Below are 5,360 nucleotides of genomic sequence, written 5' to 3'. Positions count from 1 at the left end.
AAAAAAAAAAAAAAAACCTTTACTTTAACTTTACTTATTTTAATTTGACCAGAGATGGGCAGAATGAGAGAGAGAGAGGGAAAGTGGGAAAGCAAGCTGCCAGGTCCAGGATTCGAACCACAGTCGGCCACGTGGGAGTCCAGTGCTCTTAATCATCCTACCTGCTGGCCCCACCACATATGTAATTTAAGTACTCCACATTACAAAAAAAGTAAATAGAAACATGAGATTACTTTTCTTTTAATGTAATATATTCAAAATACCACCATTCAGCATGTTATCAATATAAAAATTACTGAGATATTTCACACACTTCTTTTTAATACTAAGTCTTCAAAATTCCAGTGTGCATATTACATTCAGTGCGTCTCAATTTGTACTTGCCACATTTAAAGTGCTCAATAGTGGGGTAACCAAAGGCCTGGTGAAGGCAGTGGATTCCACATGGCCAGCTGCATGGTTCAAGTCCTGGACCCAGCAGCTTGAAAGACACACTGGGCACATGGCATGTATGCCCCAAATCCCAACAGGATGGAGAAGGGACCGTGGCCTGCCCCATTGGGGGTGTTTTCTCCCTCTCCCTCTGTCTCCTTCTCTTTCTAGCAAGCAGGTGCCCTTTGCAAGCTTTAAAAAAAATTCAAGATGAACGAATTTGTAAGGAATAATTGCTGGGAAGTTTGGCATTAGGTACCAAAAATTCCTTTTCCCTTTCCTGAATCGTATTTCCTCAAGCTGCTGGAGCTATTGAAAGACAGGGTCTGAGTGATTTACCTCTTCCAGTCTCCTGGCACCTTGCATAGGCCTGGGCTCACTGTTAGCCTCTACCCCAATATCCCACACCTAGGGATCTCTTCACGATAGAAGTGCACACATGTAGTCCCATTAAGAACAATATGCGGGACCAGCAGGTTGCGTGGTGGCTACGGTGCTGGACTCCCACATGGCCACTCATGGTTTAAGTCCTGGACCTGGTGGCTTGAGATGCTAAGCACTTGTGCATGCGTGCTCAAAATTCCAAGGGGAGGGACCAGTAGATGGCATAATGGTTATGTTGCTGGATTCCCACATAGTCGACTGCAGTTTGAGTCCTAGACTGGGTGGCTTACAACTCATACTGGGGGGTTGGCAGATGGTATGATGGTTAAAGGCACTGGGCTCCCACATTCTTGACTATGGTTTGGGTCCCAAACTGGTGGCATGCTTTTTCACTTTCCCTCTCTCTCTCTCTCTCTCTCTCTAATCAAACTGCAAAATAATAATAAAGGTAAATAAAGTTAAATCAAATAATTCTTAAAAAAAAAAACAAAAACAACCCTCATGCTGGGCACGTGTATATGCGTGCCCAAGATCCTGAGAGAAGAATGAAGAAGGAGAAGGGATTGCAGTGTGGCCATGCCCCTGGGGGTGGGGGTGGGGGTGATTTCTTGCTTTCTGTGTCTCCAGAGAGCACATGCGCTCTACAGCAAAAAGAAATTAACTAACTAAATAAATAAAATAACCCAAGGGGAGAATGGAGAAGAGATTGTAGTGTAGCCATTCTCTCTGGGGGGTGATTTATCTCTTTCCATCTCTCTGTCTCTCTCCAGTGAGTGCACATGCCCTATGGCGAAAACCTAAAACAACCCCCAAAAAAACAAGAAACAAAAATATGCATGGGAGCCAGCAGGTAGCACGGGTGTTAAGGTGCTGGATTCCACATGTCAGCTGCAGCCTGAGCCCCGGACCTAGCAGCTTGAAAATTGTGCTGGGCATGTGTGCTTGAACCCAAAATCTGGAGAGGAGACTAGAGGAGAAGGGATTAAAGTGTGGCTATCCTCCAGGGCGGTGATTTCTCACTCCCCCACCTCACTCTCTCTCTGTCTGATGAGCACACATACCTTGTAACAACAACAAAGGCATGGACAAATATTCTATAAGAATTCTCACATGAATTTTTTTTTTTTAAGTTGTGCTATAGGGTGCAGGCACTCACTGGTTAGAGAAAGAGATAGAAAATAAGGAATCACCTGGGGGGGGGGATGGCCATGCTATAATCCCTTCTTCTCCATTCTCTTGGGATTTGGGGCACAGATACGTGCCTGGCATGTTTTCAGGCCACCGTCCAGGTGATCTGAAAACACAGTTGGCCATGTGCGATCCAGCCACCTTAACCTCCATGCCACCTGCTGGCCCTGGATTAACTGTTTAATCTTTGACATTTTCTGTACTTTAAAAAAATTTCAGACTTGGGGGCTGGCAGATGGCGTGGTGGTTAAGGGAGCTGGACTCCCACATGGTTGACTGTGGTTTGAGTCCTGGACCTGGTGGCTTCCTTTCTTGCTTTCTCTTTTTCTCTCTCTCTCACTCACTCGCTCTGTCCCTCTATGGTCAAACATAAATAAATAAAGTTAAATAAAATAATTATTAAAAAAAAGGTTTTTGTTTTTTTTTTTCAGATTGGCCCTGTAGCCTAGTAGTTAAGGGAACTGGCCAACTGTGCAGTTTGAATCCCGGTCCTGGTGGCTTGAAATACATACAAGGCATGCATGCTGGCCTCAAATCCTGGCAGCTTCTAAAATAATTACCTATAGAGCTACCAGATGATCCAACAATTCCATTCCTAGATATATACTCAGGAGAAATGAAAACATATGGTCACACACACTTATAAGCCAATGTTTACAGCAGCATTATTCGTAATAGCCCAAAGGTGAAAACAACCCATATATCCATCAGTGGATAGATGAATAAACAAAATGTCATATATCATACAATGAAATACTATTCAGCTATAAAAAAGAAGGCAGTACTGATATATACTATTGGGTCAGTGGAAAAGTCATGACACACTTTTGCATAGGAAAAGATGTCATTACTTTTCCAATGACACAGGACATCATGGAGCTATCTCAGATGTAAGTAAAAGAAGCCAGTCACAAAAGACACGAGTCTATTCATATGTTCAGAACAGAGAAACAGGCCTGTAAAAAGAGTGGTTGCTTAGGGCTGGGGGTGGGGCTGGTATAGTGGTGTGGGACACAGAGATGATGACCAAAGGGTATGAGGTTACTGTGACTGTAAAGATGTTCTAAAATGGGGACCAGCAGGTGGCATAGTGGTTAAGGCACTGGACACTCCCACATGGCCAACCATGGTTCAAGTCCTGGACCTGGTGGCTTGCTCTCTTGCGCTGGTGGCTTGTTCGCTCTCTCTCTTTCTCTCTTTCTGTGTGTGTGTGTGTGTGTGTGTGTGTGTGTGTCTGGTCAAATTAAAGTGAATAAATAAAATTAAATAAATAATTCTTTTTAAAAATGTTCTAAAATAGACTGTGGTAATAGTTGCACATACCTGCACTCACTAGAGACAGAAAGTGAGAAATCATCCCTCCCCCTACCCCATGGAATGGACACACCAAAATCCATTCTCTTCCATTCTTCTCTTGGAATTTTGAGCATGCACATATAGGCTCCCAGTGTGATTTTTTTTTTTTTTTTTTTTTTTTTTTTAGGCGTTTTGTTTAGGGTGCATGTGCTCACCGACAGAGAGAGACAGAGAGACAGAAGCTAGAAATCACCCCCCTCCCCAGGGGGGATGGCCACGCAGCAACCCCTTCTCCCACATCTCAGAGCCTGGCCCAACCCCGCCATGGGGAAAGAAGACTCCCCAAGCTGGGAGCCTGGTGGAATGCGGGCTTACCCAGAGACTACTCCTCACCTCCTAGAGAATACTTTTTATATCTTGGGTCAGGAAGACCTCTCTAAGTAAAACAAAAATCAGAAACAATAAAGGAAAAACCTGGCCGACTTACTTAAAGACTAAAAACTTCTCATATTAGAAAAGAAGAGCTCCACAGCACAGAAGCCAGATCCCACATGGAGCCCATGGTTCAAATTCCCAGCTTGGTTGGCTAGGAATAAGGAAAAAAAAATTAATTTCCAGAGGGCACATGCATTCACCAGTGAGAGACAGAGAGGGAGAAAGCAACTCCCCGAAGGGGCAAGGTCATGTGCAATCCCTGCTCCTTCACTTCTCTATCCTGTTGGGATTTGGGGTGCACACACATACATACACACACCCACCCCCTGAATATCCCTCAAACCCACACGTCTGGGACATGAACTATGGCTGGATATGCAAAACTTGACTCCCTTAATCATTAGGCCGCAGGGCTGGCCCAAGAAAAATATATTAAAACAAAACAAAAACAAAGGGGCCAGTACGTGGTGTGGGTGGTTAAGAGCGTTGAATACCCACATGGCTGATCAAGGTTCCAGTCCCAGACCTGGCGGCCTGCTCTCTCGCTTTCTCTTTCTCTCTGTGTGTGTCTTTCTCTAGTAAATTAAAATAATAATAATAGCAAATGGAATTAAAGAATTATTTTTTAAAAAACAGAACTTCTCATATCTAAAAGACTCCCTATGTTAAATAAAGGGTAAGCGACAGACTGGGAGAAAGCATGAGCAAGGTACTTAACAAAGATTTTACCTTCAGAGCATGTAAAGACTTCCTTAAACTAAAAACAAGAGGACAACCACCTGGGCAAGGATATGGGAGAAAATTCACAGGACTCCAATGGCCAAGGAACCTATGAAAAGAGAAATGCGGTCTAGTGCAACAGTAATGCTTTCTTCTCTTGGCTTCCAGAATGCCACGCCGGCCTCATTTCCCTCCTGCCATGTCGGCAGCTCCTTATGAGTCTCTGATTGTTTTTTTCTTGAGCCCTTGGCCTCGAAGCACCTGCTGTCCTCCGTACTCTGCCTCGGTACACTCACTTGAAGCTTCATCCAGCCCCAGGCCTTCAGTCTCTCCCCCCAGGTCTCAGCTTTCCCCCCTGCCTATTGCTCAAGTTCCCCTTCAACACTGTTCTGGGAGTTTTGTTTTATTTTATTATTATTTTTTTTGCCATAGGGCATGTGTGCTCACCAGAGAGGGTAACTGAGAAATTACCCCCCCCCAATTCCTTCTCCATTCTCCTCCTGGGATCTTGGGCACGCATACACACCCACCCGGCGTGATTTTCAAGCCACCAGTGGGGAAATCTAACCTTAAATCAACCATGTGGGAATCCAGTGCCTTAACCACACCGCCACCTGCTGGTCTCTGGGAGATTTTTTAAAAACACTACTATGTTGGGACCAGCAGATGGCATAATGGCTACGTCGCTGGATTTTCATGCAGTCAAATGCGGTTTAAGTCTCGGACCCACTGGCTTAAACTCACACCGGGCGTGTGTGCATGTGTGCCCAAGATCCTGAGAGGAGAATGGAGGAGAAGGGATTGTGGTGTGGCCATCCCCCATGGAGGGTGATTTCTCACTTTCTGTCTGTCTCTCTCTGTCTTTCTGGCAAGCGCACGTGCCCTATAGCAAACCCCCCCTCCCC

This window comes from Tupaia chinensis, unplaced genomic scaffold, assembly GCF_000334495.1.
Source record: "Tupaia chinensis unplaced genomic scaffold, TupChi_1.0 Scaffold143574_1, whole genome shotgun sequence".
Lineage (NCBI taxonomy): Eukaryota > Metazoa > Chordata > Mammalia > Scandentia > Tupaiidae > Tupaia > Tupaia belangeri.
This window is presented reverse-complemented; position numbering follows the sequence as displayed.